General features: G+C 39.7%; 2 protein-coding genes, 2 long non-coding RNA genes and 1 other non-coding gene across 10 annotated transcripts in view; all 5 read right to left on the bottom strand.

Annotated features, from left to right (window-relative positions):
• LOC109194483 (titin) overlaps nt 1–14,432 on the bottom strand; it is a 722,900-nt gene that overhangs the window by 571,906 nt on the left and 136,562 nt on the right. The gene's annotated exons all lie outside the window — the stretch shown is intronic.
• LOC102081169 (uncharacterized) overlaps nt 1–14,432 on the bottom strand; it is a 151,558-nt gene that overhangs the window by 98,156 nt on the left and 38,970 nt on the right. The gene's annotated exons all lie outside the window — the stretch shown is intronic.
• LOC102077482 (low affinity immunoglobulin gamma Fc region receptor II-b) overlaps nt 1–14,432 on the bottom strand; it is a 74,868-nt gene that overhangs the window by 47,652 nt on the left and 12,784 nt on the right. The window lies entirely within an intron of this gene.
• LOC112846246 (uncharacterized) lies at nt 7,632–9,760 on the bottom strand. The gene is made up of 2 exons (XR_003219136.1): nt 9,585–9,760; nt 7,632–7,649 (listed from the first exon to the last, which is right to left on the bottom strand). It is a non-coding gene; the product is annotated as an uncharacterized LOC112846246 (long non-coding RNA).
• Nucleotides 11,388–12,789, bottom strand: LOC109204412 (uncharacterized). Its single transcript, XR_003219155.1, has 3 exons — nt 12,309–12,789; nt 11,873–11,905; nt 11,388–11,492 (listed from the first exon to the last, which is right to left on the bottom strand). It is a non-coding gene; the product is annotated as an uncharacterized LOC109204412 (transcript).

Genomic DNA, 14,432 nt, shown 5'->3' with positions numbered 1-14,432 from the left:
GACTTCAGAATAAACTGCTGCATCAGCTGCAGGACTTGATTTTCCTGTGAATGAAGAGAAGATCATTGAAAACAATAATATCATTAACCAGGAGGAAACTGGATGTCTTCACTAATGCAAAGAGTAAGAGAGGTTTTATTATCCAAGTAATGAATACTCGTGAAGACCTAAATATAAACAGATTTACATTTTAAGAGCAGATAAACATGTTGAACAATATTCAGTGGAGATGATGGCAGACTTTGCTCACCTTTGTTTTTCTTGGCTTTTTGTTTTTTGGGCTGTTTGACCTCAGCATACATCAGACTGTCCTCTAAAAGAGACGTCAGAGCTCAGGACACATTTGTTCAGCACAGATATGATACAAACATGTTGGATACATATGGACTTTGAACTTTTTACAACTACAGTGAAAGAGTAAAAATCATTTGTTGTCTGTGACACTTCAGCTTTGCATGTGTGTGTTTTGTGATTGAGGTCTGGGTCAGAATCTGTGGATGCTGTGATTCAGTAAAGCTGAAACACTGATTAGTAAGTGAATAACTAAACTCCATGTTGACCTATAATTACCTGCAATATAATGATGTGATGACACATTCAAGTACAAACACTGAATGAGACTGTTGTGACTGTACCTGCAGCTCCCGTCTTCACATTAGTGTAAACAGCACTCTGCTCTGGTTTATGATGCTTCCCTGTTAAGATGATCGAATCCACAAAAGAAAAAGTATTAATACATTTTTAAACATTTCAAAAACTTTCCAGGCTTTTCTTCGACATTGTATATGTTTTGTGTACTCACACTTATTTCCAAACTTTTCAAGTTCAGTATTAGAGTAAATGACATCTGGGGGTTTATCTGCACCTGAAATGTTGATATTTTAGTTACACAACTGTAAACCAATGACATGGTGCCAGTTTCCTTAAATTCAAAGACAGTTTCATCTCTAGCTGCTCTGTGCTTTTCACATGATATACTGCACCAGTGTTTCAGTGGCTCACACATGAAAGCCAACATGACACATTTTTCAAAGATAAGTGCAAAAACAGAAAAACCTTTTAGAGAGTTTCATTAGTTGTGTTTAAATCAACACCAAGACTATCAGATATTTCAGACCATGAACCCATCATGATGTTACTGTTTGTGTTGTTCTGATATAAAACAATACTTTTGTGCATGTAGTCAGTTGGTTATTTAAATGTTTGTCCAACTGGATTTTCATAAAAACTGCTGAGCACAAACTGAATCTAAGACATTATGTAGATCTGGAAAGACCAGATGTGGGGAAGACAAGTGTCCTACGGTCAGCTGCAGGGACAGTAGGGAGACCTCCCCCCATTGCTCCACCACCACAAGATGTTCCAGGATTAATGGAGCAAAACATCACTGAAGGGTGGCTCTCAGCTGATGACTCTTCAGCTACCATGATGTCACCGTTGGAGGTGCAACAGGCAACAATGTGTAGCAGGTGTCTTCCTGCCTGTGCTTCCTTTAAGGTCCCTGAATGGTTGACCCGGGTTTTGATGTTTTGGTTTCTCTGGTTTTCTATTATTGATAATTCTTGGTTTCATAGTTTGGTATTTTGTATTGTTGACATTCTGGCATTCTCGTATGATGTTATGGTTACATTATGGTTATCTGTCTATTTGGTTAATGAGAGGTTGTTTATCCCCTTGTGTATTCTCACTCTGTTCTTTCTCTCTGGGCTCCATGTTTTGTCTACTGTCTGCGTCAAGCTCGTGCGTCTCAGTGTCAGTCATTTCTTGTTTTATTTTGGTCTCTGTTCTCGTCTGTATCGTGTGTCTAGTTTTACATCCTCCATAGTCATTCTGTTAACCTCTTTTCCATTAGTAACTACTCAGGTCGGCTTGCCACGGTTTTCAGGGTTTTCCATCAGGTCATAGTTCCTGTTACCAGGTACTTTTTCAGTACTTATTCAGCCGGAGTTCCAAGCGATCCGAGGCGATCCCAAAATGTGACGTCAACAGCCTGCATCCCACTGATTGGCTGGTCAGCAGTGTTGGGAAGGTTACTTTTAAAATGTATTCCACTACAGAATACTGAATACATGCCCCAAAATGTATTCTGTAACGTATTCCGTTACGTTACTCAATGACAGTAACGTATTCTGAATACTTTGGAATACTTAATATATTATCATGCTGTTTACAACTACGTGAATGTACTATTGCTGTGATTTATTACTGTTACTGAAGGTCCGAAACGTAGTAAAGGGACCTCGGGCTAATACGTCGGGTTCGTGTCGGGCTGGTAGCCGAAAACTAGCTTTACTTTGTTGTCTGGGTCAACTTTGCTTGCCAGAGACAGAGAGAGGCGTTGAAAGGCTGCTCCAACGGAACTTATTTTTCCCGGAGGAAAACACGAACACAGTGTACAGTTGAGTCTTAATAGCTTACTTACAAATGGGCTCCTCAGGCTCTCTTCTTGGCTGCTGTGGTTATTATTATATTTACATGCTTCCAGCTCCCGTTTTTGCTCCGTGACAGCTCGGACTTTTCCTTTCTCTCCCTCCCTCGCTCACAGACACATAACGGGTATGGTAGTCCATTCTCCCTGCAGCACGGACTACACTGCCCATGATGCTACATTCTTTAGAGCTATGCCTGTAGCAGTCTGCCTATTAGCTTAGCACAACAACAACAACACAAAGGCGCTCTCTCACCCAGGAAACACGCAGAGAGAGAGCGTCACCCTGTAACCATGGCAACCGTAACGCTGCCGCCTGGAACAACAGAACGTAGCTGTCAAACAAACCCAAACAATCCTGACCCGCGACAATATGAAACAGGGAAGTACCGCCGTGTATTCCATTTATTTCACCAAAGTAACTGTATTCTGAATACCACCTTTTTAAACGGTAACTGTAACGGAATACAGTTACTCATATTTTGTATTCTGAATACGTAACGGCGGTACATGTATTCCGTTACTCCCCAACACTGCTGGTCAGTGGGGTCACTCGATGACTTATGAGAGTATTTCGTTGATGAAAATCAAAACAGCCATTTTTGAAACCCAGCAATGAGGAAAACAGCTCCAAAAGCAACACCATGGTACCCGAGTCTGACGAAAATTCACAGACGAAGCAGCAGGTTTATCATCGCCTCAAAGTCCACCTTCGTTGTAGTGTGTGTGACGCATACTAATTACATCATAGGATGCTCAGCCACGTTCCTATTAGGACGACCACGCACATTAGGTGGTACTTGATTGTAATAGAAAACCAATCAATACGATTCGAATAGTTGTGAGTTGATCCAAGTACGTATTAATGGAAAAGGGGCATTAGTTATCACCGTGTTCCCACCTGTTTCCCATCATCTCATTATCCTGTATTTCATAGACTGCCTCAATCTTCCTTTGTGTTTTGTCACATCCTTCATCATAGTTTGTTTTCCTAAGATTGGTAGAAATTTGGTTTCTTAGTTTTTGTTTTTGTTTTATTTGGATTACTTTCCAAGTTCTGTGATAAAGTTGTGTTTTAGGTTACTACCTGTGACAGATACTCAATGAAATGTCAATACTACTACTACTACTACTACTACTAACAGAAAAGAGGCTCTTACACTTGGACTGTCTGCAGCGATACAACAAGAGCAGGAGAATAATAATGAGAGAGACTCCACAAACCAGTCCAACAATCAACCACACAGGAGATGAAGAGCTGTCAGCTCCTGACACAGTTACTGTAACAACAAACAGAAATTGATTATTATTGAACTTATTTATAATTATAATTCATATTTCATGACAATTTCATAAAAGGTCTCAGAAAATTGAACCAGCTTGTCATGGTCCTGGGTCATTTTGACCCAGCGTTTTGTGTTTCCTTGGAGTTCACTTTGTGCCTTGTGTTTATTCTGATTTTGTATTAGTTTAGGGTTGAATCTGGAGTTTAGTGTTTTATCAGCCCTACCTGTGTCTGTCCTCGGTGCTCTGTTCGTGTCCCCGGGTTTGTGTTGTAAAACAGTCTGTTTCCTGTTTTACTTTGTAGGTTTGTGTCTCGTTATGCCCATTAGTTCCAGCCGTGTCCCCTCCTGTGTGCCATTTCCTGATTACCTGGTGTGTGTGTATTTATACTGCGTGTCTGCCTGTGCTCCTGGTGGCGTCGTCTGTGTTCATTCTCTGTGTTACTCCGTGTCTCTCTGTTCCTCGCCCCGTGTCCTCCTTTTGTGATTAGTTTTCCCAGTCTAGGTTTATGTTTAGTTCTGCTCTGGCTTTGGTTATTTCTCACTGTAAATAAATCCTCATTCGCATCTCCACTGCCATCTGCATTTTGGGTCCTTTCACTCCACAACACGACTGCTGCCCCAGCCGTGACACAGCTGACTTCAAGCCTTAAAACAAAAATCATTTACAAAAATCCATCAAATGTTCTGATCCTGCTCACCTTTAACTGACATCCAGCTCTGTGCTGACTCTCTTCCTGAGTACTGACACTTGTAGAAACCTTCATCAGACTTTGACACTGCAGAGATCTTCAGCTCCCCTCGGGGATCATTTTGAATAAGTTTGTCATTGTGATAGAAAAACACATTGGAAAGTATTTTTTGTGTTCTCAAACTGCAGCTCAGACTAACAGAAGCTCCCTCAGTCACAGGATGAACAGGACTCACCAGGATAGGACCATTACCATCATCTGTGACACAATCACACACAATTGTTTCAGTCACATCAGCTGGTGCACACTTTGAGAAAAAGCTGACAAACAATAATAAGAACAGATTTTACAAATGCTTTTTTTATCATGAAGATCTGATTTTGTGTATTTAAAAACTGTGTGTATGTGCTTTATGTTTCCCACATGAAATTACTTCACATACAGCAAAGCTGGGATAAATGTCTAAATCATCCAAATCCAAGAAGTAAATGTATAATAACATACTCTGTACAGTGATGTTGACTGCATTGCTGAACTCTCCTGATCCAGACTCACACCAGTACACTGCAGTATCTGACTTTGATGTGTTGATGTTACATGTGGATCCAGTCATTCTCCTACAGTCAGAGTACAGTCGGCCGTCCTCAGAGAACTTCCTCACTCTCCACTCAGTGAAGTTTCCCTCACAGGTCAGTGAGACAGAGTCAGAGGTGAAGTGTTGCACTCTGTCAGGACTCACTGTGAGAGACGCTGCTGAATGAACATCTGGAAACAACATGCAGTGAAGAGACAAAGCTCACAGATGTTAGGATTCAAAATATCACAGTGGAAATATACGTTTGACTTTTGTGTGGTTCACAGGAGTCCTGCTAGTTATGCAGCCAGATTTACAGACTTTCAAATCATCAACACGAAGATTAAAGTTCCTCAAACTGACCTGCAGACCAGACAAACTTTGGTTGACTGTGATCAGTGTGATACTCTGGGTCTCCTCTTCCAGCTCTGCACACATATCCTGCTGTGTGTGTCTGTCCATGAATGATGTAGGAGTCCTGTGCAGTCCCACTGCCATCAGGTAGCAGCTCATAACTGGAGGATTTCTCTGATAGATCAGGAACAGCTTTATACCAGTAGAAGCTCCATCCTGCAGACGGATGTTCAACCTCACAGTTCAGAGTTACTGAGGCTCCAGGACTCAGCCATGATGGAGACACAGTGAGGACAGGACGGGGTTTATCTGTTCAACAAAGATTTTCTCTCAATGTTTCGTCTCTTAACTCTGAATTCAATGTCACTAAAATGTTGACTCACAAATATTTATGATGAACTTTAAGAGTGAGACTATCTAAACATGTCAAATATCTCAACATGTACTAATAAAAACACATTTTTACAAACTGTTTCTATTTCCAGGTTAAATGAACTATGACTCTACTTACTGTCAGAAACTGTCAGTGTGACTGAATCACTCCACTCTGTTGTTTTATGCTGTGAACTTTTCATTCTGCCCTTACAGCGATAGTTTCCACTGTTGGATGATGAAGCAGATCTAATCCTGTATTCATTTTGATTTGGAGCTTTTATCCTGCTGTTTGTTTCCCACTCATAATCCCACTCAGTGTCTCCTCCATGGATCTCACATCTGACAGTGATCGTCTCTCCTCTGTATATCTCAGACCAGTTTGGATACAGAGTCACAACAGGCCTGTTTGAGGCTGTTAATGTTCAAGAAAGTACAATAAAAACACATGAATGTCAAAAATGTTAATGCCTTTTGTTCTTCATCTTCCTCCTTAATCAGGAATTTTATTTTGACGTCATGTTAAACTGACCAGTTTTCCCAATCCTGACTGACTGGCTGTCCTCTGTGTAGTAAACTGGGTTTCCTCTTCCTCCTCTGCACCTGTAGAGTCCTTCCTGTGAGACACTGATTTGTCCATTTGAGTGGAAAACTGCATCTTGTGTGGTCAGGGCTTCAGAGGATTTCTCATCTCTGTACCAGTAGTATTTCCATCCAGATGATGATGATGGGTTCACAGAGCAGGTCAGGGTCACACTGCCCCCTACTGGAACAGCTGTGTTATCAGCTCTCAGTTTGGCCTTTGGTTTATCTGCAGTTCAGTTTAGAAAAAGAACAAAAGTCAATGACTGAATCAAACCAGTTGAAATAACTTGGTGGAAATATGGAAATAATAAATATCACATAACTTTAATGGTGAAGCTACAACAAACTGTACAACTATCACACAAATACAACACTAATCTTTCAGATTTAATTTGCTGAATTTATAAGTTAAAAACACACATGAGGAACAATCAGTGGATTTAATGTTTCTTAGTGGATGTGGTGGAGCAGCTGAGACAGATTCAGCATTTGTTCTGCATTTCATCTTTCATGTATTAGAGCTGCACAGCAGAGAAGTTACTCTCATATGTTTTGTTCTCTTCACTGTGAATAAAAAGCTGCTGTTCAGGTTTTTGTTGTTGGAATAAAAACTAAACATTTTACTGACCAACATGAAAGACAGTTATAAAGCTGTAAGAAAAAAGAAGTGATTTTTCCTTATTTAGATACTCTGGATGAAGATCTTACATGATACAGTCAGTGTGATGATATCACTCCACTCTGAGAAGAAATAGTCCCTTCTGCCCCGGCAGCTGTATCCTCCACTGTCAGACTCAGTAGCTCTGATGATTCTGTATTCATTGGATGTTGGAGGTGTGTTTAACTTGGCTGCTCTCCATTCATACGTCCACTGAGCTCCTTCACCTCCCTGAATCTCACATCTGACAGTGACTGTCTCACCGCTGTATATCTGAGTCCAGGATGGCTGCAGGGTCACAGTGGGCTTACTGGGAACTGTTCACAGGAAAATATCCAGTTAGAGACAAATAGAAACATAAAATCAAAGCTGTTAGCACAGATCACATAATGATCTCTCAGCTTGCCAGAAATAAAAAAAGTAAACTCACGTGTTTCCTTAACTGTGACGTCACTGCTGTCCTCTGTGTAGTAAACTGGATCTCCTCTCCCTCCTCTGCAGTGGTACAGACCTCCTTGTGAGACACTAATAACTCTGTTTGCTTCATTTCCTCTCATGAGCTGAGCTTTAGAAGAGACTGAATCACGTCTGAACCAGTCAAACTTCCAGCCAGCAGAGCCCTCCACAGAGCAGCTCAGTGTCACACTGCCCCCTGCTGGTATGACTGAACTGTGTGCTGTCAGTGTGGCTCTGGGTTTACTTGCTGTTGAAGAAACAAAATAAGTAAAACATTAAATTGTCACCACGAATAAGTTTCTTACAGTACAGATCACACTTTAAACATTCACTGAGTAATTTATCTACAAACACAAACAGAAATTAGTCATCCTGCATGTGACATATTGGACTGTTTAACAAAAGATATTTCACTGATTTATGATTCTCTTATCAAACTGTCATCTCTGTACGTTCCTCTTTAACCCTCATGTTGTTTTCATTTTCTGTTAAACTATTTTTTTGTTCTGTCACAAATAGACGTTCCATTAAGATTCATCATAACAATTATTGTGTTTTGTCTTTTTATCAACTTAAGTTCTTGTGAACATTACAGTTTTTGAACGTCTGTTATTTGTGGTCTGTTTGTCTCTTAATCTTTTTTATGCACCTTTGAGTTGTGAAAAACACAATTTCCAGGTTATTTTGACTATAATAAATAATCAGAGAAAGGATAATATGCTGTTTATCACAGACTCATTTGGGTCAAAGTTACCAAGAACATTTGTTTTGAAACCATTTCAAATGTTTATACAGTCACAAAGTAACACCTGTGGTGTTGCTGGTCAAACTGATGAGGCACATTTCATTTGTTTGTAGAGGAAACGATCCCAAAGGTAAACTTGCTTCTGACACAAAGCTCCTGACCAAGAGCGTAGGAGATGAAGAAATTATCATCTTATGTCACTGAGACCTCCAATCATCTTCAGATCCTCATACTTCACTTGGTTCTTTTCAGCAACACCGTCTGCAGGTTTCCCAGTATAAACCTGCATGTTCCAGGTATAACTTGTCCTGGTATCACATGGTGCCCAAATCTTTATGCCATATTTAGAAGCTTGTTTGGCAAATACTGTTTGAAAGGGCAGCATCCCATAAAGCAACCAGACGCACATCCACTGTCACGTTTAGACTTGGGATATGGATGAGTGGCTGCTGCTCCACACATTGTCCCAAACTTCTCTGATCACTGCAGATTTGTCTTGTCGACAACGCCCTGGTTTTGTATCACAGTTGTCAAAGTTAATCACCCACAACAACATGTTAAACTTCTGGAGTGACAAGATGGCCTGAAAAATTGTCCCTGTAATCATCTTGGTGGCTTTTTCAGCTGAAAGCCCATCTTGAATTTCAGGTGGGGACAGGTTCCCATTTTGTGACTAGAATGTTAAAGCAGCCTCATCATGGCCATCCTCTTCATCACTGAATTCATCCTCATTTCTCATTTCTGGGTCTGGATTATATCCATGTCATCTTCAGCTTCTGACACTTCCTCCTCTAATGCATCTCACTGTCAGTTTCCTGGCATCTCTCCTCCTCAACAGTGTGGTGACAAATATGTGATCATGATCCTCAAATAAGCAACAAACACCACAGTTATGAGAAAAGTTCAGTGCTGATGAAACAATGTTGCAGCTGTCGGTGAGAATTGCCAACAAAGTTGTTCCCATGGGAGAGACGCTCTTCCTGCAGTGGTTGCTAGGGAACTCAAGGTGTGTGTGTGTGTGTGTGTGTGTGTGTGTGTGCATTGCCTTGTTGTGTCCTCCGTCCATTTCTAATGATTGAACATTTTTGACCAGGAACATGTGTTGAATAAAAACACAAAATTAATGCAGCTTTTTTTGTCTGCTGAAATCCTCTTTGTGGACAAAGTTATGGAATCTTAGGTTAATCTGATTAAATTAAATAAGTTTCCCAGCGATAAAACTTTCAATTCAGTGACATTTGACCGGAACACAACATGATGGTTAAACTGCTGATATTTTAAGAGCCTCCATGGTGTCTCTGCTTTCTGTTTGCACAGTGAGTAAAACTGTTGTCCTGAGCTGCCTGCAGACAGCTGGATCATTGTTGGAGTTTTCCTGTTAAGACAGATGTAAACATGAAAACATTAAATGTCAGCATGAATCATGGTCCAACTTACATGAAACTGTCAGTCTGAAGGCATCACTCCATCCTGTTAAGAGATAGTCACTGCTACCCCGACATCTGTAGTCTCCACTGTGGGACACTGAAACTCTGCTGATCCTGTATTCACTGGATGTTGGAGGGCTGTTTGTGTTGGGTGCTGCCCATTCATATTTCCACACCTTTCCTTCACCTCCCTGAATCTCACATCTGAGAGTGATTGTCTCACCAGTGAATATCTGAGACCAGCTGTGCTGCAGTTTCACAGCAGCCAAAACTGTTCAACAAACAAACACAAATATTAAACTGAAAAAAACATAAATCATATTTATAAATTGTTACTTCAGTTTAATCATGATTTTTCGTTTATTTCAGAACAAAATTTCACCCTCACCTTGTTTCTGAATTGTAACTGCAGCACTGTCCTCTGTGGAGAAAACTGGATCTCCTCTCCCTCCTCTGCAGTAATAGATGCCTCCTTCTGAAATACTGATAGTGTGCTCTGATGTTCCAGCTCCTATTTTCTCAGCTCCAGAAAACTGTGAATCACGTCTGAACCAGTCAAACTTCCAGCCAGCAGAGCCCTCCACAGAGCAGCTCAGTGTCACACTGCCCCCTGCTGGTATGATTGAACTTTGTGCTGTCAGTGTGGCTCTGGGTTTACTTGCTGTGGAGTTTACAGGAAAAAACACTTTGTTATAAAGCAGATAAAGATGTTAACATAAAAACTTAATAGTCATTTAAAAAAATGCAATTCTTATTTTTCTTTTAAATTCAGTAAGTGCTTAATAGGTCACAACCCTGGATGATGGGTTAAGAAGATAGATGGAGTTCAATAATAGATCTCAGGTTTCTCAGGTAGGTCGGTCCCTGATCTCAGTGTGATCATCACACTTGTTACAAACAGGCACCAACAGCACAAGAAAAAAAAGTTTCTTCAAAGCAAATTTGATGAGAATCAACAACTGGCAGCACATGAGGACAGCACAGGTATCTCAGCTAACTGTTAGCCAGCTAGAGAGCCAGGAGTTAACGCTGGATGTATATAACATGATGAAAACTTTATCAGAGTGAATCATGAATCAGGTGAGACTGTTTTTATGCTCTGCCACCAAACTGTACTCCTAAATGCAGAGACAGGTGAACTATACACTGTTAGCTGATCTGAGGCCAGTTGAATGTGGAAACTCTTATTTTCAGATTTTTTGTTAATCTGTTTTTATTTAAATGTTTGTTTTAAGGATCATGATCACATAAATATATATGCATAAAGATGCATAACCAGTGGACAGTCAGCAGCATTTATCAGTCACCATAATTTACACAGATGTTTTTCATACTGTATGCTCTCCCCGACTCCAACCAGGGCTGTGATGTGATAACAGAACTCTTCTCTGTTGATGATCAGCCTTTTCTTTTTTCAGCATCTGTATTTTCCATCGTCAGACAGCAGCTCTGCTCATTCTGTATTTATTGATCATGTTTGTTTAACTTAAAAGTAAATTATAAAAACAAAATAATTGTGTCATAATTCTGAGCTGCAGTGGTGGAAAGTACACATGTGCAGGTACTGAAGAAACTGAGATCATTACATCTGTGTTTAATATTTTTTATGATTTTCCACGATTTTGTTACAAAACTAAAACAAAGAACAATATGACTGAATGAAATGTGTCCAACTTACATGATACAGTCAGTGTGATGATGTCACTGCAAACTGAAAGACTCATGGTGCAGCAGCTGTATCCTCCACTGTCAGACTCAGTAGCTCTGCTGATTCTGTATTCAGATGTTCGAGATCTGATAAATGTGCCATCTCTCCAAACAAACAGCGACTGACTTCCTTCACATCTGACAGTGACTGTCTCACTGCTGTATATCTGAGGCCAGGATGGTTCGAGGATCACGGTGGGCTTATTGGGAACTGTTCACATAAACACATCAAGTTAGAGATTGATGGAAGCATAAAGTCATTTTGAAGCTGTCCTGATTTTTATTGCTGCTGTTAAGAGTCAAAAGATTTACTGCATCCTGGTGACATTTGGACTTGAAAATAATAAGATGTGTTTTCATGAAACAAATTAAAGCAGTTAATTAATATTCTGAGCAAAACAACAGAGTGACTGCACAGAGCTGCAGGATTTCACTGACTCATTGTTAATAAACTGATTTTATATCTTAAATAAAACGATGCACAAACAGAGAAACAGAATGTGATTTAAAATGGTGCATGAAATATGAAATATCAGAGCAAAAAATACATATTATATAAATGTGAAGAAAAGAATAAGAAAGATTTCTCACCTTCAGCATTAATGTAGAAGAGAGTACCGAGCACTAAAGTAAAGATTAAACATCATCAGGATCAAACAGAAAATCAAACTCAAGATGAACAAAAGTGTTTTTTAAAGATTAATTTTTACATGACACAGTTACTGCTCATCAAAATATTTCTGTGCATAAAACACTATTAATATGATAATGATAATAATATAATAGGAACTTGTGCACAACAATGAGTCAAGTGCAAACAAGCAGCGATGTATCCAACACGATACTCCAGACTAAACTGAACCAAGGAACCAGCCAACATTTGTCTGTAACTATCAGAAACATCACAAATATGCTTTGTTCAAACTCTCAGATAAACACTTCAAACCAGTGATACACTCTAATTCTCACACATGAGAAACACTTTCATTAATCAGTGCCATTCAAACAATGTCACAAATGTACTTACACAATAAGCCCGTCATGCAGAGCAAAGAGTGCCCCATCCTCACATCCAGCCCTGCTGCACTCTGATCCTCAGCTGATCTCAAACACTTTGACTTTACATCAATAATAAAAAGAGAAGCTGCATTTAATACAGATAAGACCAGAGTGTTTCTTCTGACTGTGGCCTCTCTGTGCTTCCTTTCCTTTTATACAAACCTCAAACAGCTCCTGTAGCTTTGACCACAGCAGTTGTGTGACGTGTTCACATTTCCTGTCCACTGCAAACATGCAGGCTTGCTTCTTGTGTTTTCTTCTTACCTTCTGTTGTTTCAGGTCAGGTGACATATTTTACCAGCTCATAATTATGTTTTATTCTCAGAGACTTTTATGTGATTTGTGCAGTGTGCTGTGAATCATCATAATGTTGGAATATTTTATCTTCAGTCATCTTATCAGCCAATGTTTCTGAACATCCACAGACATTTATTGTGTGATACATGAATGCTGTCTCCCCAATACGTGTTGTTCTCAGTTTCAGGCCACCACACTCACTCACTCTCCTGGATTATGCACAGACAATGATCTCAAAATATTTGATTTATTTTCATATGCTCCCAATATCATGTGAAATATCACTCGTTTGAAGGTGCACGTGTTCACATTTTGAGCTGAAAATACTGTGAGTGGAAGAGGCCATCTATGTCCACTGTGGATGACTATCATTGACCAGAGATGGTGGCTTATGGCATCAGCTGTCAGTCACCTACAATGCAGTTTTGAGATCCCTTGATTACACATATGATTAAAAATGGGTGTATGATCCTCTTAAGGGACAATCCCCACTAAGGTTAAAGACTCGGGACTCTCCACCCTTTGCTTTTAGAAGTGAAGAAGCCTCTTAGATGAGAGGTGAGACGTCTTCAAGAAACTTAACCCTTTAAGACCTACCATAGAACCAAGTCCGCCAGAGTTATCTTTATATTTTTACATGCGGTAGTGCCATTTTTGGCAGCTTTTCAAGTTGCTATACATCAATACAACCGTTATAACCCAAATTTTAATAATATATATGCATTAAGTCCACAATAACTACATAAATTGCAAAAAAGTGCAATAAACTACAAAAAATTGATAATCGTTTTTGTTTTTTTGTTTTTTGGATATGTTTCTAGTTAGAGAAATTCAAGAGGTTTATCCCTCAAAACTGTAAATACAAAAAAGTTGCACAAAATAGTTTCTAACAACAGGACATTTATTTAGAGTGTCTTCATAGTTTTATTTTTGAGATACACCAATTTTTATATCCTGCTGGAAAAACGAAAATAAATATTATAATGCAAATTTGCAAAAAAAACAGCATGCGCATCAAAATAAACTATTTCCAGCAGTGCAATTTGAGTTCTAAGCATCCCAGAAACTATACAGAAAAGCATGAAGTCAAACATGACTTTTAAAAACACCAGTATAGGCTTATAAGACCGTGAAGGTAAAAAAAACAAACAAAAAAACCTATATTTTCTGCAAAAATGACATCACTTCCGGTTTCGGACAGGTAATGGCGGACATGCGATAGTTCGCGCTGACGTCTATTCCAACGTAGGAAGTGTTATGAACAGCTGATCGAATCGGCAAAGCGTGTTTCTAGAATATTATGTTTTTGTTGCTGCAAGCGTTTTTTATGCAGTTTTTGCAAAGCCATATGTGGAAGGAAACCGTGACTTAGGACAATCTGATGGCATAAGGTGTAAGTACAACTCTTCCGGTTGAATGTGCAAAAAAAAAAAAAAATTGTGCTAGCTTACGTGGTTCCAGTTCTACAGGGATTTAAAAGTAGTTACACAAAACGGAGCGTGCCCGCTCCGACCGGTTTTAAAGGGTTAAGGAAGTTTAGTTACTTTCTTTCCAAACTCCTTAGACTACCATGACCTGGATGACTGAGAACCTACACAGATATTAAATAATAAGACAAATGAGTGGCACAGAGGTACAGTGGTGTGTACTGTTACCTCACAGGAGGAAGTTTGTGGGTTTGAATCCACCAGCTGGGACTTTTTGTCTGGAGTTTGCATGTTCTCCCTCTACCTGTCTGGGTTCTCTCCAGGTACTCTGGCTACTCTGTTAGTCCCCTCTATATGAGTCTAGTAAG

Source organism: Oreochromis niloticus, linkage group LG3 (assembly GCF_001858045.2).
Source record: "Oreochromis niloticus isolate F11D_XX linkage group LG3, O_niloticus_UMD_NMBU, whole genome shotgun sequence".
Classification (NCBI taxonomy): domain Eukaryota; kingdom Metazoa; phylum Chordata; class Actinopteri; order Cichliformes; family Cichlidae; genus Oreochromis; species Oreochromis niloticus.
Note: the sequence above shows the minus strand (reverse complement) of the source record. Positions and strands in the feature narration are given on the sequence as shown.